General features: G+C 38.1%; 1 protein-coding gene and 1 non-coding gene across 4 annotated transcripts in view; both read left to right on the forward strand.

Annotated features, from left to right (window-relative positions):
* The window catches only part of VAV3 (vav guanine nucleotide exchange factor 3), a 425,599-nt gene that overhangs the window by 291,037 nt on the left and 110,282 nt on the right, over positions 1–24,280 (forward strand). The gene's annotated exons all lie outside the window — the stretch shown is intronic.
* Positions 8,509–8,580, forward strand: TRNAA-AGC (transfer RNA alanine (anticodon AGC)). The gene has a single exon. It is a non-coding gene; the product is annotated as a tRNA-Ala (tRNA).

Here is a 24,280-nt window from a genome sequence, read left to right on the forward strand (position 1 = left end):
CTTTATTGTTTTAAAATATTTCCTTTTCTTCTATGGGCATTTTTATCTAATCTGTTTTCCCACAACTAAATGCACTTCTACATTTATAGTGTGTCAGTAGGAACACATTTCTGACTATTAACAATGTACTTTATAGCTAAAATTTTTAGGAGTCCTTAAATTATTCAAAATTAGGTGTATGAATGTACTGATAATAAATATGGCAAAGTAGATCAATAGTAAAGTATCTTACTTAATCCTAAAAGTGATGGCTTTCTGTAGGTATAACGCTTCTGGTATTTCTATTTGTCCAAAGTTTTTAGAATGTCGTGAAGAATAAACTTACAAACACAAAAGAAGTGGTGCCATATGCTATGTTTTTTGGGGGGGGATATATATATATATATACACATAGCTTTCCATTAGATATATTTGAGTGCTTTCCCATTTTTTCTCACTTTTGAAAAGAAAGCAAATAGTTGATGATCTTCCCTGTTCTAGATACTAATGTAACAATCCTTTCTCCCTGCAAGGTGTCTTTTGATGTTGGGCTTGAGTTATGTGTTTAGAGTTGGTTGTCTTTTGTATCCTTGCTCTTTCTGTTTCTTTCTGTTTATTACCTTCTGTTGGCAAGTTGGAAAGCTTTTTTGCTCAAAATAAACCCTTGCTTGAACAATTATCAAACTGTCTTGCTCTGAGTTGATCCTCATGTAACTATTATTAAGAAGCTTTTCACAGTTGTGTGGAAGATATTCCACTCTGGGATGTTTAAACAAGGGATCAATAAGATCGAGATTTCCTAAGCATGGACAAACTGCTTCCCAAGAGCATTATTTACTATCAGTGTTTTTACTGATAGGTAAAAGGACTAAAAGGTGCTTTTACCTTTTAGCTATTTTATTTTCCAAAGTGTTAGCTCATAGAATGCTTTTGGGGACTCACTTAGGGTTACTTATAGGAAAAAAATGGTTAAAAAATTTTTGGAGGACAGATCCAAATTTCAGAGCTATATACAAGGGTAAATTATGTATCTTCTCCATAGACCGTTTGTTTTGGAAAGGAATTCAATGCATAGTTCTTTGGATAGTAGTCTTATGGAACCAACTTTAGTCCACCCACCCTAGAGTGTTAAAGCCAATCTACTGACACCAGACTCTGTTGAAGTAAAGTGCAGTGTTTATGGCAGACACCAAGCAAGGATAACAGGCAGCTCATGCTCAAAAGACCCGAACTCCCAAAAGGCTTTCAGGAAAGGGATATTAAAAGGAGTTGTGAGGGAGGAGGCTGCAGAGTGTGTGATCAGCTTGTGCATAATTCTCAGATTGGTTGGCATCAAGTTGAAGTTTTAAATATCATCAGACTTCTGATTTAATCAGTGTAGGATCTATGTTCTTATGGTCAGTGTTTTCAGCTGGAGGGTATCTGCTTCCTGTAAAAACAACTTAGGAATGTGTGTCAGGCCTTTTTCTATATCTTTCAGAGAACTTTGAGTTCAGTGATTCTGTCATGTGGCAGATTTATAGTCCAAATTGTTAGCAGTTCCCCACCCAACAGCTATTCTTTGTTTCTGCACCTTCACATTTCCTAATCATTAACTCTTGAGCCAGCCTTTGAGATTCAGAGGAGGCCTGGGAAACTAAAGCAAAAGCCTTTTACGTCAAAGGATAAGGACACAGGGGCTTGCTTGTAGTTTTAGGAGGTGCTTAACAGGTATTTGTTAAATGAATTAATGAATGGCTATATACTTCTTCTGCATGCACCAACTCTTTTGTTTTTTAAATTCTTCCTGCCCACCAAAATTTCCTAATACCTCTTTACTCTTTCTTTATTCCTGTGCTTCCTGTTCTCCTCTACACCGGGACAATAAGAATCTGTTTTCTTTCTTATTGACTTGTTCGCATTAAAAAAATTTGGTATGAATGGAATTATATAGTATGTACTCTGTTTTGTCTTGTTTCTGTCACTTAGACTGATTACTTTGGAGTTCATCTGTATTTTAATCAACAGTTTATTCCTTTGTGTTCCATGTGTATTGATATAACACAGTGTGTTTATTGTGTTTATCCATTCTCCTATTGAAGACATTTGGGTTGCTCTCAGTTTTTCATTCTTACAAAGAAAATTGCTATGAACATGTTAAAAAAAAAAGTTCCTCCTGCTGATAAATTGGACCAATATCCCAAAGAATATGGAATAGTCCAGTGATAGGAAGCATGGCCGTGAGCCACATTGCCTAGGGTGGGGACCAAGCTTAGCTGTTTACTTGCTGTTGATGTTTGGCAATTTGGTTCTTCTCTGTGCTGTAGTTTACTGATCTGTAAAAGGAGATTAATAATAGTACCTACTTACAAAGTTGTTGTGAGCTTTACATTGTAATAAAATGTTGTGTACATTTTACTATATACATGAAAAGTATTGTTAAAAGATGACTTTGTGTTAGAGTGTATTATTTAACATTGAACATTTTGTCATGTGTAGGAGAATCAAAAGTATTTGCCAGTTATTTCTTTATAAAGAAATGGAGAATTTTATGTTGAATCCTCAGTGAAGCTAGAAGTTACTTTATCACAGTCATTTTCAGATTTGTTATCATTGCCTACTTTTCTGATGGCTTCCATGATATTTTGCTTATCTTTAATAAGAGACACAATCAACAGTGGTAGTTGAGAGATTGATGGTGAAGTTAGTAGTGTTTGTGATTGTAATAAAGAAAGAAAGAAAAACTGCTAGGTTAAAGGTGTATATTGTGGTGCTGTGCTCAGTCATGTCCTACTCTTTGTGATTCTTTGGACTGTAGCCCACCAGCCTCCTCTGTCCATAGGATTTTTCAGCAAGAATACTGGAATAGGTTGCCATTTCCTCCTCCAGGGGATCTTCTCAACCCAGGAATGGAACTCATGTCTCCTGCATTGGCAGGCAGGTTTTTACCTGCTGAGGTGGAGTTCTGTTCAAACGATGAAAGATATGAGATACAGATTTGCATTGTGTTTTTTTTTGCACATTTAAAATATTCACTTTTTATTATTATGGTTAATTTTACAGGTAGTATTTATAGATACGGCTTTGCAGTTTAGTTTACTTTTTCTTATCTTCTATTTGCTAAGAAATTTTATCAATTTATGATCTTGACTGTGTTTATAAATATAGTAATGCATTAGATGCAGATTCTGGTAGCTCTTTGGTTTTTTAAATATAGCAGAGTATTTTCATCAGATTGTACTTTTCTTCCTGAGACAGATGTTGGTTTCAGGAAAATAGCACTTGTAAGAGACAGATCAATTATTTCAGGAACACGGAGGTGCTAGGCTTTTTCAAGAACATGAGATCATAAATCTCAAGAAAATCTGAGCACTGGTGCAATATTTTTCACCTAAAGTGGCACCCAAGGTCAGAGTTACCAATTAAATTTTAATACTGAGCTTAAAAATTTCCTTTTGAGTAGAGAAGATGAAAGTTTATTTTAGTTTGCATGTGGTGACTCTGTATACCAGGACATGTGTTCCTTTAATCAACTCCATGGTTTTAGACTATTGCAAAATTATCTCATATTTGTGGACTCATAGCATCTTATATTTAAGTCCACAGTCACTAGCTTTTTAAAAAGTCAGGCCTTTGTTCTTTGTCACACTGCCTAAAGATTAGAAGGAGAAGGGAAGTGTTTCAGTTCAGTTCAGTTGCCCAGTTGTGTCCGACTCTTTGCGACCCCATGAATCGCAGCACACCAGGCTTCCCTGTCCATCACCAACTCCGGGAGCCTACTCAAACTCATGTCCATCGCGTCGGTAATGCCATCCAACCATCTCATCCTCTGTCATCCCCTTCTCCTCCTGCCCTCAATCTTTCCCAGCATCAGGGTCTTTTCCAATGACTCAGTTCTTCGCATCAGGTGGCCACAGTATTGGAGCTTCAGCTTCAGCATCAGTCCTTCCAATGAATATTCAGGACTGAGTTCCTTTAGGATGGACTGGTTGGATCTCCTTGCAGTCCAAGGGATTCTCAAGAGTCTTTTCCAACACCACAGTTCAAAAGCATCAATTCTTTGGCGCTTAGCTTTCTTCATAGTCCAACTCTCACATCCATACATGACTACTGGAATAACCATAGCTTTGTTTAGGGATAGCATTTTCCTTCTGATCTTAAGTTACTTATATGATTTGCGATAGCTTTGAATAGTAAATGAATAGAGTTCTTTCCGAGAACTCTTGCATCTCATGCACTCATTGTTAACCTCTTAATTACAAAGAGGAAAAAATGGCTTAGAAACATTGTCTTTTCTCATTCACTGAAGAGATGTTTTACTGCTTCTGAGCAGTCATCTTCAAAGATGGTCACTTTCTCTTATAGGTGAGTAAGATTGATAAATAATGCCATTCCAGTTTGTTCCTGTATGAAGAAAGGAATTCAAGAAATCTTTTTTATATTGCCAACTTTGTGTCTTATACAACAATAAACACCAGCCATATCATTGATTATAAAACATGGCCCCTCCCACAATTTATATTCTGCCTAAGGAAGGAATAGATACAGGCACAAAGTCTTGAGTGCATAAATGCATGCAGATGAGAGTATATATATAATATTTTAATATCTTTTTTATACTCTGATTCATTATGGTACGGCATAGTGTCATAAAAACAATTAGAAAATAGTCTGGTAAACATATAAAAAGATCTAAGTATGTCATAGGTGCCAGAAAGCAAAAAGAATGGGAAAAGAAAGGAGAAAATATAGGCTAAGATTGCTTTTGAGCTGAGTTGTCTATATATGTTTTCATTTATATAAAATTTTTTTCATGCTGGTTTTTTACATTGAATTACAATTTAATACATTTTCTGTTAATATTTTAATTTCAAAGTATTGGTAAACTCATTTCAAATCTAAACATAATTGTTGATTCCCTTTAGATTTGCTTTTAAACATGATGCCAATTTGCTCAATAGAGAAATTTTATCTTCTTAATTATCAAATAGAAAACACTGATGAGAAAAATAGCAGCCCAGGCTTTTTTTTGAAGTACTGATCTAAAAATGCATTTTTCTTTTTTTTTTGGAAGGAGACAAATGTATACTGTTAAAGGTTTTAAATGAAATTTTGTATATGTGTGCTGAGTCTCTCAGTCATGTCTCTTTCCAACCCCATGGACTGCAGCCTGCCAAGGCTCCTCTACCCATGGGAGTTTTCCAGGCAAGAATACTAGAGTGGGTTGCCATGCCCTCCTCCAGGGGATCTTCCCAACCCAGGGATCAAACCCAGGTCTCCCGCTTTGCAGGCATCTTTACCAACTGAGCCACCAGGGAAGCATTTGTCTATAGTAAATAAGTAATAAAATGTCTGTAGACTTCTATATTTCCATAATAATCAGTCATACCCACTTCTGTCTTGTCACCTCTAAAAAGAATTTCTCATCAAACATAAATCCTCATCTAAATATTGGGAGCATAATTGTAAATGTGTAAAAATATATTTCACATTGGAAGAATGAACTTGGGGAAAAACTGGGACAATAGAACCCAGCGATTAAGATTCACTGCAGAGAAATGAGAAATCCAAACTGTGCATGAGTGCTGGGGAGCCTGCTCTGGTTTTTAAAATAGCTGATTTTCTCATGCTTCTATTAAATCACAGACAATAAGACTAGTTTTGCACTAAGGCATTTGATCCCCTTGTAGTTATTTTCGGGACTGCCTTTCTAATTCCTTTTACCATGATGATATTTTTCTAAAACGTATGTTACAGCCCTTTCCTCACATCTCTTTTTTTGGTTTGGGGAGGACTTATTTTTCCCTTTGAAAGCTCATTCCAAACTCACAAAGGGTCATGATTGCTGTTATCAGGCAGGTTTGCCCATACCTTTGGGTAAGGCCAAAGCCCAGTCATTTCCATGGCTCAGGTACCTCCAGCGAAGGAAAAAAGGGCAAAGTGAATGTTTGAAGATTTTTACAGGGTGCTTTAGGTGGGTAATACAGCATTAGTTATGTGATTATTGAAATTACAAAACATTTGGAGTGTTATATATAGAACCTACTTCTGGATCATTTATGCACTTCTAACTCATAATTTCTATTATGATAGTAGTTAAAGGGAAGTTGCTCAGTCATGTGCGACTCTTTGCAACCCCATGGACTGTAGCCTACCCGGTTCCTCCATCCGTGGAATTTTCCAGCCAGGAGTACTGGAGTGGGTTGCCATTTCCTTCTCCAGGGGATCGTCTCGACCCAGGGATCGAACCCAGGTCTCCCGCATTGCAGGCAGACGCTTTACTGTCTGAACCACCAGGGAAGCCCTATGATAGTAGTTATGCCCTAGAAAATAAAGTGTGTATCTATTACATATTTAGAAAAATATTCTGAAAAGGAAGTGTTGAACCTGGTGATCTGCTTTTTAACATTTATCACTGAGAAATCATTCTTTACTTAGAAGACCAGGTATGGCCTGAACATTTTTGGTGAACCTGTGGCCCTCGTAGTCAAATACTATCCCATTTCAGAAGCAAAAGAACATGCCATGTAATGCTAAGTAGAGAAAGAAACGTCACAAATTTCTTATGAGCCAACAACTTCTGAGAACCAGGTAATCTTGTTCCAGAACTTTAGTCTGAAGTAAGGTAAATGAAAGGAAGCAGTTGAGTCAAAAGTATTAGCTTCAAACAGTAATATTTGATACAAGTAATATCTGCCTGATACAAGGAAAGAGGACATTGATAAAGGAATCCTTAGTATCATAATCATTTATAATCTTATAGTCCTTCTAAACACAAATAGTGAGAATGGTTATTACATTAAGTAGAACACTGGAATGCAATTTGTGGAATTTCTGTCAAAATGACTCATATTGGCAGTTATTTACCTTTTTGTGTATTCCAATCAAGTCAATTTTTAAATTTTTAATTTGAATGAAAAGAAAAGCTTATGTTAGGCTTAAAAAAATTTTTTTTACAGATACTTTTTCTTTTGAGACTCAATTTTTTCTGCAGCAATATTAGAAATCCATGGAAGTTTTCCTGTCTTTGAGGACCTTGGCATCTTGTTGAAGAGATAGGCCATACAAACATATACCTGTCGAACAGTAATATTGTGTGGTGTATGAGAAACGGGTGTGGCTGGTTATGAATGGTTTCATCGACCAGAATGGCAAAATACGGGAGACACACTGTGGAATAAAGAAGGACACAAGACAAGGAGACAAGATAAACTGACAAGTGCATCAATCAAAGTGCATTTATATAGAACTACAGATATTTAAATCAAGATATCAGTCTCTTACTAGGTTGGATATTCTCAAATGCTGACCTCAATGCTGTACCACCCAGTGTGCTCATTTGTCAAGTGGCATAAACTCATTGCAGACTATAGACATAATAAGATGGTTCTACTTATAAGTTTTCAACTTTACATCGGTGATGTGAAACCATCATGCATTCAGTAGAAACCATAATTCCAATGTTGAATTTTGTTCTTTACCCAGCTAGTGATGTGTGCCATGATACTCTCAGTGATGCTGGGCAGAGGCAGTGAGCTCAGCTCCCAGATAGCCACATGATCACAGAGGGAACAACTGAGACAATTGCACTGTTCTGTTTCACTTTCAGTACAGTATTCAATCAGTTACATGAGATGTTCAACACATTATTGTGAAATAAGTTTTGTGTTAGATGGTTTTGCCAAACTGTAGGCTAATGTAAATATTCTGGGCCCATTTAAGGTATGCTAGACTAACCTATGATGTTCAATAGCTTAAGCTTAGGTGTATTAAATGCATTTTCAACTTACGATGTTTTCAGCTTACAATGGGTTTATCAGGATGTGAGCCCTTCATAAGAGAAGGAGCTATAGTTTAAGGGACAAAAAAGAGTGGAGGATTTACTGACTTCAGTAACTAAAGTTGAGTGTGTTTGGCTTCAGGTAGAGTTAGATCCAGGGGCTCAAGTGATATCATCAAGTTTCATTTCTCCTTGTGTCTGTTTTCCTTTTTTCTCTGCTGATTTTCTGTTGTCAGGCACCTCAGGCAGGTTTGTCTCGTTTGGAAGCAAAGTTGGCCACTAGCAACTCTTTGTTCCCCATAGCTAGTAATCCCAGAAAAAATGAAATACCTTTCCCCCAACAAATCTAACAAAATTCCCAAGGTGTCTTTAACTAGCCTGGCCCAGATCTCTGCTCATCTCTGAAGCCATGGCTGCAGCCAGGGTACCTGTGATGAGCCACCAGGCTCCTGTGTGCACCTCCAGCCTGGGGAGAGAGGCTGACCCAGTTTGTTCACTAAGAAAGAATAGCTATGCTTACAAAAGAATGGGGAAAGGAAAGATGAGAAGCTTTGTTTGAGCTGATTATAATGTAGGTCTATTATTGTGAATTTCAGACATTTTCCTCATTGGGCATATTGTGGCTGGGTTTTCCACCTATCCTGCCTTGGCCTTTTTCCATTTGTAGCCTCTTCTATTTGACTGATTTTTATCAATAGTATCAGACAAAATAAACCCTGAGGAATGTACCTAAAATGCAAACTGGAGATTTTTGAAAAAGCCTCATTCCTAGGGGAATAGCTCAGTGGTAGAGCACATGCTTAGCATGCATGAGGCCCTGGGTTCAATCCCCAGTACCTCCATCTTCATATTAGGCCTCCCTGTAGCTCAGACGGTAAAGAATCTGCCTGCAATGGAGGAAACCTGGGTTCGATTCCTGGGTCAGGAAGATCCCCTGGAGAAGGGAATGATAACCTACTCTAGTATTCTTGCCTGGAGAATCCCATGGACAGAGGAGCCTGGTGGGCTACAGTCCATGGGGGTTGCAAAGAGTCAGACACAACTGAGTGACTTAACTACTACTACTGATAGCTTTAGTTTGCAAGGATAACAAAAGTGTTCTTGCATCACAGTATCTTCTTATAACCCTGACTTTACACCTAAAATATCGAGGTGATATTCTCCTTTAGATTGAGATACTCTGTTTCCATAAGGAGATAATCCTTTGTTCCACTATTACCTATGTACATGTTAATGTAGATTGGCCCATCAAATTATACAGAACTAAGGAAACAAGATCTTACATGGCATGTTTTGTGGAGGCAGGTGAGATGAAAGGTCCTCTTCACCCTGGAGGGTCAGGATGAGAGTGCTAGAGAGCCAGAGAATGCAGTCCTTGAGGCATTAAGTTTAGGCCATAATCTGGCTCTCTGGGAATAAAGGGTCAAGGGGAAGGAAGGAGAAGGAAGACTCTTTTCTAGTTTTGTCTGTACAGTCATGTCCCTTGGTATCCACTGGGGATTGGTTCTGGGATCCTCCTCAGATACTAAAATCTGTGCATGCTCAAGTCCCTTATAGAAAATGGTGTAGCACAGCTGGCCCTCCCTACCTGTGGGTTCTGCATCCACAGACGGGGAGGCTGACTATATTGGGTACTTTCACTTGCATGAGCATTTCTAATCTTCAGAGGTATCCCTGTGCCACCGTTTAGTCTGAGCGCTCTGCAGAGGCATAGACGTGGGTTTGTGTCCTGCCCCTGCACTTACTAGTTGTATAATCTTGGACCCATAAACCTGTTTTATCATCTCTAAAATGTGGGGTAATAGTAACAACTCTTTCTACTGTCACTGTAAAGATTAAATGAGATAATAGCTAAGGCATTTATCAATAAGATTTAGCACATAGTAAGTGCTCTGTAAGTGATAGTGGTGGTGGTAGTTGTTACTAATACTTAAACACTCCATCTTCATATTGGTCTTCCCTAATCAATAGTATTGATTGTCTATTGCTGTGTAACATTACCATACAAATAGCACATGCTTATTTAATTCCACACTTTCTGTGGGTCAGAAGTCTGGGCATGGTTTTACTGGGTCTTCTGCTTGAGAGTTTCTCATAAGGCCTCACTCAGGATGTTAGCTAGGGCAATATCTCAACTGAAGGCTCAAGTCAGTCCCAGCTTCCTTACATACTTGTTGGCAGGATTCAGGTCCTTATGGGCTTTAGAACTGACATTTTCAGCCCCCAGCTTGCTGTTGGCCAGCGACTGTCCTCATTTCTTAGCCCACAGGCCTCCCCAGTATGGCTGCTTGTTTCCTCAAAGTGTATAAGCCAATAAGGTGATGGAGTCTCCGAGAAGGATGGAAAATTAAGTCTTATATGACATGATCATGGAAATGACATCCCATCATCTTTCTGTCAGCCAGAGGCAAATCTCAGGTCTTGCCTACTTTCAGGGGAGGGTATTAAACAAGCATGTGAATACAAAGAGGTAGGAATTGTTGGGATTCATCTTGGAGTCTGTCTGTTTGTTACGAATTCTAGGAAGGGGATACTGTTCGTTAACGGTGGAGCGAACCAAAGCTCTGAGAGGTTAAGTGATTCACCCAAGGTCACACAGCACCTGGCTGGTACCAGGATGTAATTGCAGTTTGGATCCAGAGACCTCATTCTTCTAGAGATCTTCTGGGTATCCTGTTTATGCCAGCCTTTGGACAGAGAAAAGCTGATTTCCTGAAGTTTAGCCATGTAGTACAGTGCAAATTAGCAATGTGATCTGGTCTGTTTTGCAGAGTTCATTAGTGGCTGCTGTTACAAAGCAGATTTATGGGTGATTTTATTTTCTGCATTGTTAATTTTGAAAATGTTAATCTGAAGTTGCTACAGTATTTCAATTAATTTGGACGATTAAAACTTAGCACCAGAAGAATCCTTAGCAGAAGATAAGGCAGCTAATTAGAGATTCTGAAACAGACAACTGTAGACACTGGCACTGAACCACACTGGGTGGATGACACCCAGCAGAATTCACTCTGCTTAACAGTTCTGAAATGGAAAGAATGATTTCTGGCAGTCTAAATATTAAACTTGAATGCAATTGATTTTTTTTAAGACAGCCATTTTAAGGAGTTAACTCTTTAACTTGATGTGTGTTTTTTTTAATAGCATGCAGTTCTGAAAAACTGCATTCACATTATTTTGGAATGTTGTCTTTTGTATAACTGTAGTAGTGACAAATCATATTTTTCATGTCATGGTATTTCATACTTTTTCTATATATATTGATTTGATGATTTTTAAATTTAAAGGTGAGGTAGCACATGCTTTTTTTGTTTGTTTGATGACACTCAGACTTAGGTAAATCAGAGTTCCAACCCTTGTACACTGTTGTTGGGGATGTAAATTGGTGCAACCACTATGACAAACAGTATGGAGGTGCCTTAAAAACTAAAAATAGAGCTACCATATGATCCAGCAGTCCCAGTCCTTGGCATGTATCTGGAAAACAAAAACACTAATTTGAAAAGGTAAATGCACCCCAGTGTTCACAGAAGCACTATTTACAATAGCCAGAATATCAAATCAACTCAAGTGCTTATCAACTGATGAATGGAAAAGGAAGCAGTGATATTAATATGGGCTTCCCTGGTGGCTCAGATGGTAAAGAATCAGCCTGCAGCATACAAACGAATATTATTCGACCTTAAAAAAGAGTGAAATTCTGCCACTTGCAGCAATGTGGATGGACCTAGAGAATATTATAGTTAGTGAAATAAGTCAGGCAAAGGCAAATACTGTAAGGTATCACTGATATGTAGAATCTAAAAAATATATATAAATGGATGTATACACAAACCAGAGCAGACTCACAGATATAGTGGTTACCAAAGGTGGTAGGGAAGGGGAGATGGACAAATTAGGGGTATGGGATTTAGAAATACAAACTACTATATATAAAATAGGTAAGCAACAAGGATATACTATGTAGCCTAGGGAGTTACAGCCGTTATTTTATAGCAATTTAATTAAGTGTAACCTGTAAAAATACTGAATCACAGTGATATACAACTGAAATGAATATGTTAATGTAAAGGAACTATTCTTCAATTGAAAGATAGAGTTTTACACTTTGAAAACTTTATTCTTAAAAAATTCAGAAAACGTAAGGAGGCATAGAAGAGTTTCCTGGACAAATTGCCTGTAATCCCCTCACTTAGGTAATGAACTTTCACACTTTTGTTTCATTATACACTTTTTCTAATACTGACTTTCTTTGTGTGTAGCCGTATGTTTATAAAATGTCTGTATTTTCAACTTAGTGTCCTGCTTTATCACTTGACTTTGTTTCATGAGCATATTTGTTTATTCATTTGTTCGTTCAACCATTTGACAAGTATACAGGCTTGGTGTGAAGTTTACAAGGATGAATAGGATGTATTTTCCCCCACACAAAATACCGTGTCATGGAGCAAAGATAATAATAGGGTATGATTTGAGATCAGGGCCTATGCTTAAAGGGACAGATACCTTAGATACGTGAACATCAGGAAGTGGTGTCTAAACTGAAACCTAGGATATGAGTAGTTGGGGGGAGGGGGTGGGGGTGGCGACAGAACATGAATGGAGACAAAAGGGTTGCTCCAGCAAAGGTCATATTTATCTAATTTTTTCTGACTTATTATTTCTTTCTGTATAAAGTTTTAAATTTTCATGTGGTCACAGTTACTGATATTTTATTTATGGTTTTTTTTGTTGTTGCTTTCATTCTTAGAAAATTCTCCCATTCTGAATTTTGTTAAATATTTACTTCATCTTATTGTTTAATTTATGTAACATTACTTAACTTATTTTTATTTAAGTAATAAATGAAAGAAGAAGGCAATGGCACCCCACTCCAGTACTCTTGCCTGGAAAATCCCATGGACGGAGGAGCCTGGCGAGCTGCAGTCCATGGGGTCAATGAGTCGGACACGACTGAGCGACTTCACTTTCGCTTTTCACTTTCATGCATTGGAGAAGGAAATGGCAACCCACTCCAGTGTTCTTGCCTGGAGAATCCCAGGGACGGTGGAGCCTGGTGGGCTGCCGTCTATGGGGTCGCACAGAGTCGGACACGACTGACGCGACTTAGCAGCAGCAATAAATGAAAATTCTGTGTGGAGTTTCAAGACATACATCAAAATATTTTTCAGGATTTACAGTACAATATTTTACAAAATTTAAATTTACCTTTCTTATATATTGCCAAATAACCATATTGCATTGTTTACTTTTTATACATATATTTTGCTCAGATCATAAGTTATATTGTACAAAGTTTGTCACAGTGTATACTCTGTATATGTAATAAGGGAGTAATATTTTGAAGAAATACAGGCATTTAATATTGAGATAATTTAGGCTTTTTTGTTGGATTTCAGACTAGGATTGCCTCTCCTAAACTTTCTTTAGAAGTAGAAGGAAAAAATATTTCATGGCTATTGAGTTCAGAGTTTCCCCCACCTTCCATTGATCTCTTTTCTCCTTGTAAATATATCCTCCTTAATTTTGCAGTCTTTTTCATCTTAATTTATACAGTGGCTTCTGCGGCTAAGCCTAATAAACCTATTATTTTAAAAGATCTTTAGTTTTATAATTTATTGTCAAAGTAAGAAAAATTCACTTCTGCTTAATTTGAAAAATGTCATAGATATATCCTTATTTCCAAAAAAATGTAGAAATTCTTTGTTTTAGAGAATTTAGGAAGTTTTATATGTTGCCATGTTTAATAAATAGCCTTTCTTGGGGGGCCCAACTGTAAGCAAGTAGAATAATGACTTCAATTTCCTACCTAGCATGTTGCTTCTAATGATCTGTTCAGGAGACATGCCTGTGGATGTCCAGATACCAGAAGTTTTGCTCGTAATTTCTTACTAGTTCAAATGGCCCATAGGAATCATGTGATACCTTTATTCAGGCAGAACTGAACTTCTTGGGACTAAGAATTCTTCCTTCACTTGATTTGGAGCACACTGTAAGGATTAAATAGATGAATAATGAAAGTATTCATGTATTTCCCCAATTCATCTACTATCATATTGCTAATATTATAACTGTTAACTCCCAGAAGAAGAAACTCTCCATTTAAAAACTATATTGCCATGCTTTAGGGATCTCATATTTTGAAGTTATGAATCTCCCATTTAAATTCAAACAGTATTCAGGAACAGAATCTGGCCAATGGTTTTGAAAAAACAAAATGGCAACACCTTCTTGGAATCTCAGACTGTTCAAAGATTTTTTTTTCCTAGCAAAACAGGAAGAAATTGGAAAAAAGCATATGGACTCAGGTTGAGCATATGATGTATTTTCAACTTGAATCCGCACTTTACTCATATTTGTAGTGTGGCTTAAAATTAATTTTGGTGAAGCGTTTAGATTTGAGAGAGAAAAAAATCCCTATCTGGGACTGAGTCAACATTTGTGGCATCTCATTAATCACTGCTTTATGTAACCAGTTTTCCCACCTAAGGAGAAACTACTGGGATGAGAAAAGTTTATAATATTAATGCCAAGTGCAGATCTTGCCTCTCCAAAACAGAGTTCATTAATCATCATTGAAGCACAAGAACAAACATACTTCATGTCTCTTGCCAATTTTTTCAGTAACATTTCTGAAAGGCAAAAAAATTCCTTTATTTTTCTATTTTTTATCTTCATTTTTAAAAGGTTTTAATTTGGCTGTTATTTAATTTGTGATAATGTTATGTAAATTTAACATGCTTTGAGGGTGCCCATGCATAGTATATAGCAGTGAAGTATATTGATTGAGTCTAGGGTTCTGAATCAGAGACATCTGGATACAGATTCCTGGCTCTATTACTTGCTGCCTATGTGGTCATAACATGCAAAGCACCTCAGTCACAGTGCTTGGCACAGGGTAACTGGCCAATAACCACAGTGACAGAAATTCAAACTATCACTGGTAGGAAGCAGTATGGCCTTGAAGTTTGAAAAGATGGATTTCAATCCAGGCTTTGGTGGAAATCTTTGATAGGCAAGAGAATAACCTGTTTTTTCATCTGTAAAATGGGGGTAGAAATAATTGCCTTATATATATCACAGGATTATCAATTGCCACAAATGAGATAATGCCCTAATCAAGATAGAAGGATGAACCTAATCATAACATGCAAACTTGCTTAATAAAACAAAAAATAAGTGCCAAGTAGTGAAATCTTCATGATTTGGCCATGTATTTCAGTCTATCAGTGTTAGGATCATGTAGCTGATTAGTAGTTTTGATGGAATTTTGGGGTCAGGCATGTAGTTATTTCATCCTCTGTGCAATTTTAAAATCACCATATACTGGAAATTTTACTGTTCTTTCTTTGTTAGTATGTCTTTACATCTTTATTTTTTCCAGTCTCTTAATTTTAAAAATTATTTATAATTAAGAAAAATTGAGTACAGTATACTTAGCTAGTAGATGAAAATGATGACAATTTTTTTTAAAAAATAAAGGAATAATACAAACCACATGTGAGAAGACAAACACACTAATTCAAACAGTCATAAATAGAAAAAAAAGCTTACATGGAAGAAAAAGTCGGTCCTGCCTACTTTCATTTACAGCCCCTTGGCTACCAAGTGTCAGGGGATAGAAATGGATGGATGGTGAAGTTTTCAGATACTTCAGAAAACAAGTTGTTTCCTTACTTGTCCCTGTCATTAGACTTGCCCTTTCTTGTTCATTTCTATGGTCCCTGCTATTAAAAGCATTGTTAAAAGCTGGAAGAAGACAAAGCATCTAAAGTTATGGTTGACGATGCAGCCATGGGACTTTGGAAAACCCCAGGAGAGAGGCAAGGGTAGTGTCCAGCAGCAATAGCAGGGGTAGCTCTTTTTGTTAAGAAGTAATCATATGGACACGTAGCAAGGCTTAGTTCATTTTTGAAATTAAAGTAGTTTGGAAAGAAGAGGTTGAGCAGAGTAGAATAGCAGGAGGTTTTTGTAAGGTGAAGTAGGATTAAGTTATAGGCAAGAATTTTTCTGTCTTCAGTTTTAAAGAGCATCAGCGTCACTCTTCTTTTTTTCTCTGTGTTCTTCTTGACCTTCTTATCAGCTCTTGACTTTTCTCCCTGGGAGAGTTTCTCTGCATAGTCAGCACTGACTCCTGCAGAAATCCTGAATGCCACACCCTTATTACAAAAGAGTTGAAGAGAATTCAAATAAACAGGTTGCAATAAGGAGCTTGGGAACTAACTGTTACAGGATGCTTCCAGAATAAGGCACTGCCAGCTAAAAGCCAAAAATTCCATTTCCTGTGTAGCATGCCCAATTGTAGGCTTTACTTAAAAATATAAAAGTTAATATTAAACCTTAGAAATTCCTACAGAACCACCTACCTTCCTTTGAGAGTAATTTTTTTCTAGAACAGTTACTTTCCTCTTGCCCAATCTGCACAAATGTAGATTCCAGGACCTTGCTTCCAATTTTTCTTGCTCTTAATATAGAGGGAAAATTTGCTGACACATGTTATTGTACACCATAACTTTAATTCTTAACATATACGATACATACTTTCACCATGGGGTGAATGTTAGTGATATTTATTCATGTGCTAGAATTGTTATATATTTTGTCTTAGAGCAAAACCTGTAAGGTAGATTTTATGCCCGTTTCACAGATGAGGAAGCTGCCCTGAGAGTTTAAGGCATGATTTCAAGTTTACACAAATTAAAAATAAAGATTAAAGCTGAGCTTTCAGTCACTGTTTTATAAAAATGTTATATATGTGTTTTCATAACCAGTAAAACCATTAAATATTTTTAAATATTAGGATTCTTGTTGTGGGAAGCAGGGGGTGGTGTGGGGGAGACATTCAGTACACTTTTTTTTCAAGAAGATTTATGTTGTAGCCAGGATGGCCTCAGCCATGGATCATACCCAGTTCTCAGAGGAGGAAGGAAGTAGGCTGAGAGCAGAATGGTGGTCAGAATGAAGGATATGCACTCTGACAGGCTAATTTCAAGAGGAAGGAGGAGTATGACCTTGATATGAGGGCTTCTGAGTAAAGGGAGTTTTGCTGTTGCATGGATAAAGTTTGGGTCCTAGATGAAAGAGGACCACCAGCTGGGTGAGGATGAGCAAAGCAGGGAGGCACATGGATGGCCCCTCAGGTCTCTGCCAACCTAAGGTCACTACATTTCCAGCCAGGGGAGACAGCTCACTCCCTACAGCATTCTAGAGCTTTCATTAGTGTGTCTTTGCTTTGATTTTAATAGGATTAGATAATAAAATCATAGCAAAATGTCAGGAAATGACCCCAAACAAATATAATAAATGCTACCTCTGTTTATTCTCTATACATACTGCCTTTTCCCTTAATATCTTCATTAGTTTTTGTGTAGAAAATAGGATTTGGATATTTTAAATAAGTTATAGAGGTTGATTATGTTTTTCCATCTTGTACTTTATTGTTCGTCATGTCTGTGTGTGTGTTTAATCCTAAATATCATCAGTCAAGGGTTTCAGTCTTCAATTATGGTAATATTACTTATAATAAGTCTGTTTACACTATTTTGTGCAGATATTGCATCTCATTTCCCAGGCAAATACGGAGACCTTGTTGGATGATATTTCCCACGTGGTTGCTCCATCACAGACATGCTCTTAAGTGCAGTGTGTGGGAGGCCAGACAGTATAAGTGGTTAAGAAATTAGGCTCTGTTGTTGGCGTTACTCTGGGCTCAGGGCTTAGCCCTGCCACTTAGCGGTGCACCTTTGGGACGCCGCTCAACCTCCTTTGCCTCCTTCTGTCTTCTGTCAAGCAGGGGTAGTACTGGTATCCACCTTCCTGAATTACTGTATGTGGATTAGCTGTGAGGAGGGATGTGTAGAGCATTAGCCCAGTGTCAGGTTCTTTGTGTGCAGTGGATAAATCATCCCCATTTTCATCACCACTGTCTTCAGGATGCGGATCTGGGCAAGTGGGGAAGGCAAGCTGAGACCTGTTGAGGCAGGGCCCAGGCTTCAGACTCCTGAGGCCAGTGGCGATGCTGTGGTCTTGTTTGTTCTGCTTTTAAGAATCCAGTCCCATGAGAGCAGAGGCAGAAGTACATGCTGCCTGCTCCCACGTGTCTGGCTTATAATGCTTTGGGGGAAATTAATGGTACACAGATTACAGAGCTAGTCTACCTGGGTTTTGATGCAGAATCCACTATGTATCCGCTCTGTGACCTTGCTCAAGTCATTTAACCCCTCTGTGCCTTCACTTCCTCTTCTTTAAAACGAGGATCGTAATAAGACTCACTTCTTCGGATTATCCTGAGACTTAAATGAGTTAATATGTATTAAGCTCTTAGGGCCTAACACATGGTAAGTACTATGTATTATTTTTAAAAATAAGAGATTCTTCAGTTACCAGGAGATAATGGTAGAAGTGTATCATATTGTAGAGTTAATTATAATATTTAAAAGGCTGTAGATTAATATTTAAAGAGAGCCAACAGTACCAGGCAGGGAGTGCAACATTTTCAGGATAAGAAGCTGGGTACAGTCAACTGTCTTAGAGGACGCTGAGTGCTCTTCTATGTCTCTAGAAAGACATACACGTCAAGGCAGCTGGTGGAAACTCTAGTCCATAAATTTAAGAGTGTAAGAGATGACACCATTAAAAAAAAATTTTTTTTTTCTTAAAATAGGCTTGATTCCAACCTTACGCCCTTATTTGTCTTCTTGATGTTTGAAGACTGTCTATTCCTGATCTAACGGGTGTCTGAGGCTTAGGTCCAACCTTTGTAGGCGTGCATGCAGCTTACTTTCTCCCTGGAGAAGCCACAGAGCAGTTAGCGTTTCCTGGGTGCTCTGGAATCCACACGTCCATCCCCATTTCCATCTGGGGAACTTCCTCCTTCCTCTGTTGGTGTTCGCAAAAGCTTGACCCTTCCTTCTCCTCCCCTCTGGAACACAGCTAGCATCATCTCTTCAGTAACTCAGGTTTTACAAAGGGCCGGGAGAATCAGTGATTTCTGAAAGCCTTTGCTCTCTACCCTGCAGTGCTCACTAAGGCAAGAAAACAAGGATCGCACCCTCCCCCTGGATCAGGTCAGGACACTGGGGTCTCAGAGGTGAACTGAAAGACATGGGCCCTGCGCTCAGCAGGGATGGCCAGGTGCAGGCAGGGGATAGGAGATGGGCTTGGCTCCCACCATGATCCTGTGGTGTGACTGGAGAAGCAACGATTTGTAGAAAGTCTGTTTGTGGGTTATGGTTCTCGGGGTATGTGCCTTCTCTCCCCTGCTAAACTGATAGTTCTTTCCCGCGAGTATCTGGTCTTTATTTTTCCAGGTCCCAGGGAGTTTTAGCGCAGAACCCCTTGCACAGAAGTGTTTAGCTGTGATGCACCAAGGAGGTTGGTGCTGTGGGAATGGTCCCCCCAGAGGCGGCGGGGATATTTTATCACTGACTTTGCTTAGAATTACTGGCTCATGGTGATAAGAAAAATCAAACAGACTTTTAGTCAGTTTTATTACTGTTTTAAAATTCTCCTTAGACAATGCTCCTCCCCACCCTGCTCCTTATTAGGTGACCTGGTGTGAAATATTCTCAGCCTCCCAACTTTCCTGCAACCTTTCCCAGACACGCCCCCACAGGTATTTTGTAAGTCATTAATCAATTTATTAATTACTGTAATAGTCTCTTAGCTGCTCCTCTTGCTTATAACCGTAACTTCCTTTATTGCCTCCTCCAAACTATCAGAAAAACAATTAAGCTAGAGGAGAGCATGGCCCCCTGCTTCAGCTGTTCAGCGCATCCTCAGAACCAGCCTACAAGATACTAAGTGTACAAGCCTCCCAAGGCCTGCTTCCTACTGAGCTCATTCCTTCTCCTCTTCTCTTTGGCAGTAGCAAGAGATCTATGTGGTCATTTTCTACATGCACAGAATTCTTTCTTGCCTCTGTACCTTGGCTCCTGCTCTTGCTTCTGGACAAAATAACCTTACCCCTCTTCTCTGTCTGGTTCAGTCTTATTCATTTTTATTTCATTTATCTACCTAAACTCAATCCAAGAAGCTCCTCTGGCAGTTATCTCACAGCTGATGTGCTCTATGGGTTCCTCTCCCATGACGACCCTGCCATAGTACTTTTAAAGTTTTTGGAAATTATCTGGGTACATGTCTACTTTCTAAAATTTTCATAAGTGCCCTAATTCATAGCTATTACTAGATAACTTCATCTTTCTCATACTTATACCCATAGTATCTGGAACATAGTTGATGTTCAGTAAAACTATGTTGAACTGAATTGTATGCTCAACTTTATGAAAGGGAACACTGATTTCTGATGTGCAACTTCTCTAACCTCTCTGGCAAAGTGGTGTATGTTCTTTCTTTAATACTGATGTACACTTTAGAAATTAAAAACATGGTTTGTCATTGAGGCCAGCAGTCCTATTTTTATTAAATGCTCAGTTTTCAGATTAGTGTATGTAAATATTAAAAAGTATTATATTGAATATTAGTGAGTCTACACTAGCTGTAATATTTTTTTTAGACCACAAGAACAGTGAATAAAAGATTCTAAACCCATAGCAATATATTGATGGAACATAGGCTTGTGTATAAAGTGATATTTTGATAAGTTTTACAAGAGTCTTCAAGTGAAATCATTTGTTTCTAATATCAACCACTCAGAGCCAAATTGAAACAATAGGAGTTTCATTTAGGGTCCACAATAGCTATGATAGAATATCACTATAACATTATTTGCTGGAATTATAGTAGGGAATTTGCTGGTACAGAAAAGCAAGACAATCCAATTTTTCAGCAGAGATAAAATCCTAGTAAACTCTTCATTCTGCAAATTGGCTTTTTTTTGGAAACTCTGACCACTTTATTGGCAATTATCTTGAATCAAGTTGCATGTAATTTTGCCTCTCACATTCTTCTAAGTTTAACAAGTTTGGTGAAAGAGGAATTTATACAATTGTGTGGGTTTTTTTCCACTATGTTTATGTTCATTCCAAATGTATCTAAAGTTCAAAAACCTAACCCAGAGAAAAGTTTAAGCTTAACCTGTAGAGGTTACCAAAAAAAAAAATTCCAAAGATATTTTCAAAACCCCTCTAATAGAATATTATGTATGTTTATTTTGTTAGGAACTTTTTCTCCCAGAAATATTTGATTTAGGACAATGCATTTCCCAACCTTTCTTTTCATTACAAAAGTTTCTTTGTAACTCCAATTCACACAAGACTAGTCAACAATATAAAAGTTCATATATTAAAATGCTATTTGAATATGGAAAGTATATTTTAAAGTCATTGAGTGAACTTTGCATTAGGTAATTACCGCCTCCCCAGAGGCTTCCCCTGACTCCTAACTGACTGAGCTGCAGTAACACACATCCTGATTATAAATGCATTCTCTGGTTTATACACCAGTTACCACAGATCTCATTAAAACATGAATTCCTAGGCATATTTAAAATATGATTAGGTTTGTAAAGAACAGTGATTGAAAAACCCAGGGACGCTTCAGGAAGACAAACCACCCTCAGCAGATAGAAGCAGATGTGTAGGACATTGCTGAAAATATTGGGCATCTCATTCCATGTTGGGGAATTCCTGCTTTGTGACTGACATCCATCCCATTCTCCAAGTGCTTTTTAACTGCCAGAATTTTAAAGAGGGGTTGGATAGAGTTAGAAACACTTAGCTTCATGTCCTTGCCCATTACTTTCATGATTAATATGTCTTTTCTACCCATTGGACTCTCAGAGAATATGCTTCTGTTAGCATTTTTCTCTAAAGCACACTAGATTGCAGAGTTTTCATTTGATTAATAAATGTTCTTGCTCAAAACTAGTCATATAGCCTGTCATTCTGGTTGGATTGGGGATATAAGAAACTTGAGGACCAGTGGCCTTGAATAAAATCCATTCAACTCTCAGTGCTTTGAATAAAGTAGGAGACAGAACTAGTGAGTCTCCATTCACAGCATTGATCATTTGAAGAACAGCAGCCTTTAGGCTCTGGAGATGCTCTGTGTGGGTCTAAGATAACTTATGCCTCACTGACCTTGTCTTCCCTACATCAGGCAGGTGCTTTTTTCCCCTACAGAAATTCTTTAAGGAAAAATCCAAACCAAGCAGAGTGAAAGTTGAGAAGGTATGCTCCTGTACCTGATTTCTGAGCTTCTCTAATGTTTCAGCCTTAATTGTAACCTTTTTAAAAAAGAAAAAAACACTGTGTCATATTTTTAAATATAATTTTAATTGGAGAAAGGGTACAGATGCATTTGTATTGAGATGCTGTGGGCATATAAATTCGTTGACAGTCTCATTTTACAAAGTGGATTCAATGTTGGAAAAAAAAGTTTTTGTTTTTTTTTTTAAATGGCACAATCACTTTAAACACAGTACTCTGGTTTTAAACTTTCAGGTCTGTCCCAAGTGGCGCTAGTGGTAAAGAATCTGCCTGCCAGTGCAAGAGACAGAAGAGATGTGGGTTCAATTCCTGGGTCAGAAAGATTCCCAGGAGAAGGAAATGGCACCCTACTCTAGTATTTTTGCTGAGAGAATCCCATGGACAGAGGAGCCTGGTCGGGGGCTACAGTATATGAGGTTACAAAGAGTCGGACACGACTGAGCGTGTGAGCACACACCATGTAAGCAGTTAGTCACATTGTGAGTTCTAATTTCACTTGCTCTCAGGGCTATTTAATTTTTTGCTTACAAACACATAATGACTGGAAAATCTAAACAATTATTTGTCATTTAGGAGAAAGAAGTATTTCTCCCAATCAGTCTAGGGTCCAGTTTTATTTTTCTTGGTGGATCCAGTTGGAGAAACAGGGTGTTGCTGAGTCCCAGAGTATGTTAGATAAAGACTAGAACTCCAGGTTCACGATCTTTGTTCTAAGTTCTGAGTCTCAAGTCATGACTGACTCAGTTGAAATAGAGAATTTGGCAGTACACATAGTACATACTAAATGGTCCTATGTTGCTGTTATGTTTGTACAAGCAGAATTAGTCAAGAAGTACCTTTTGAAACTTTTATTAAAATTATTCTCAATTTTTTTCTCTAATGGTGAACATTTATATAGCCCTTCCTTTATTCAACTGACAGTTGTTGAGAGACTGTTGAGCACCAATCCCCATGCTAAGGACAGACAACTTAATAATTCATGGACCCAGAAGTTTATATTTCACTGTGAATTCTTGTGAAGTTTATATTCCACTGCAAGCTCAGTTGTGTCTGACTCTTGTGACCCTATGGACTATAGCCCGCCAGTCTCCTCTGTCCATGGGATTCTCCAGGCAAGAAGACTGGAGAGGGTTGCCATTTCCTTCTCCAGGGGATCTTCCCAACCAAGAATCGAACCTGTGTCCCCTGCCTCTCCTGCACTGGCAGGTGGATTCTTTACCACTGAGCCACCTGGTTATTACATATATTCCACTGGTGGTGAAACAAAATAATAATATGAAGTTTTATACTCAGTGCAATCATTTCTGTAACAGTAATTTAAAAAGTTGTGGAATCACAGTGAAACAGAGGGGAGCATCTAATTGGTGGGGGCGGGGGGAGGGCTAGGAAGGCGTCCTGGAACTGTCACCCACAGGGATCAGAGTGGTCACAGAAGTATTGGCATGGACCTACATTGTGACAGTGCCTGATCCACTTGTCTGAGGAAAGTCGCGTGTATTTTGGGTGTGTCATGGGAAACACAAGTGTGGCACGGCCTTGGTACACTTCTTATAAGTGCCCAGTGATGAAGGGAGCTCTAAGCCCCCGGTTCCTCAGGATCTTGCAGGTCCTGGCATGGGGAAGTGTCTTCCCAGAGCATCTCAGGAGAGCTTTTTCTAAGTACAAATGTGCCTTCTGCCTGCCAAGCCCGTGCTGAGAGGGTGCTCACCATGAGTCACATGGTGGGTGCAATATTGACTAGTTTGGCCCTGGAGGCTGGCGATTGCAACAGCAGAGTAGGAGGGAGCTGGCTGGGCCTGGGTTTATGGTCACCACAAGGAGTTTGGGTCTTTATTTCTCAGGCAACTGGTGTGTCATGGAAGGAATTCATTAACAACAACAAAACTTTAAAAAAATTTATACAAGAAACAGATGTTAACTATAGAAAGTTTAGATAAGCAGTAAGTTCTCAAATTTGTCTAATCTAAATATAAATATTATTGACATTGTGGTATGTGTCTTTGTTGACTTTTTTACTGTGCTTCTCTATACTGTTTTTCTTTTTTTCTGTCAAAGAAATGAGGTGTACTATGACACTGCTGTTTTGCAACCTGCTGTGTTTTCAACACATATTTGAACATGATTCAATACCATTAGGCAGTCATCTGTAATATTATTTTAAAATTTAAGCTTGCTATTCAGTTATATGGATGTACCCTAAATTTAATTTAACCAATTCCTTATTGCTATTCATTTAGATTGTTTCCAGTTTTTTCATGTCATTAAGTGTACTGGAATGAATGTTTGAAAGATAATGCTAATTATGTTTTAGAAATGAACTTTAAATTGTTATTTAAAATTCTATAAATTTTTATAATTTTAATAAGAGCACTTT

The sequence above is a fragment of the Giraffa tippelskirchi genome, chromosome 5 (genome assembly GCF_054371585.1).
Source record: "Giraffa tippelskirchi isolate mGirTip1 chromosome 5, T2T-mGirTip1v1.2.pri, whole genome shotgun sequence".
NCBI classification, from domain to species: Eukaryota; Metazoa; Chordata; class Mammalia; order Artiodactyla; family Giraffidae; genus Giraffa; species Giraffa tippelskirchi.